The sequence below is a fragment of the Babylonia areolata genome, chromosome 20 (assembly GCF_041734735.1).
Source record: "Babylonia areolata isolate BAREFJ2019XMU chromosome 20, ASM4173473v1, whole genome shotgun sequence".
Taxonomy (NCBI): Eukaryota; Metazoa; Mollusca; class Gastropoda; order Neogastropoda; family Buccinidae; genus Babylonia; species Babylonia areolata.
In genome coordinates this window covers 18,488,837-18,489,772 of record NC_134895.1, presented here as the reverse complement: position 1 = coordinate 18,489,772, position 936 = coordinate 18,488,837, and positions in this window count along the sequence as shown.

Here is a 936-nt window from a genome sequence, read left to right as displayed (position 1 = left end):
TGGGGGTATGGGGGGGATTATTTTCTCATGCTCAGCTACTGTGGTTAATCTTTCCCATCATCTCTTTTCAGGTTTCATGTTGACAGAGTCTCCTCAGCACATGTTTACCTCAGGTTACATGATGTAAGTTTTTTTTTTTTAAATTTTCAAAGGATGATAAATTCATATTTGTGCTATTATTTACTGGTACAGTACTTTAATGCAGCCCCATATCTGCATCAGGTTTTGACTTTTGTCTGTTTGGAATAGAATCAACTGGCACTTTTCCTGGTCAGTTACAATGTGAGAAAAACAACTTCATGTTTTTTTATGATTACTTGTCCAGGATTACTAAGAGTGAGCAATCTGCACCCAAAAAAACTTTGAGAAGAACATTGAGTTCTCAGATTTTGAGAAATGCCTTTGATTTCAAGTGTTTTTCATCTGAAGACAGTGATGTTTGGCATTTATAAAGGTCTAGAACCATGTTAAAGGCAGGTTCCATTTCTGCATTTCCCGATTTAGGATGCCAAATCACAAAAAAATAAAATGCTGCATCTGTTCTTTTCATGGAAAACATTCTTGATCATGCCAATCATTTTAATGTATTCATTCTTTTTTGTGATTTATGTTTGAGCTGGTTTTTTAAGATATATTTTATCCATGATTTATTTGTCTATTTAGTTCTGATGTAATGATTTGAAATACATGTATTAACATGTATTGATTGTAACAACAGCAACAAAATAAAAGAGAATGAAAAATGCACATTTAAATTTAACTTTCATCTTTTTACAGGGTGACACAATAGATGATATTCCTCAGTCTGTTATTGATGACTGTGCCCAGCTCGTGAAGGCAAATAGCATACAAGGTGATGATCTCTTTGATTTTGCCTGTGTGTCTGTTTTTCTTTTTGTTTGTCTTTGTGTGTGTTAATAAGTTATTATTGTTGTT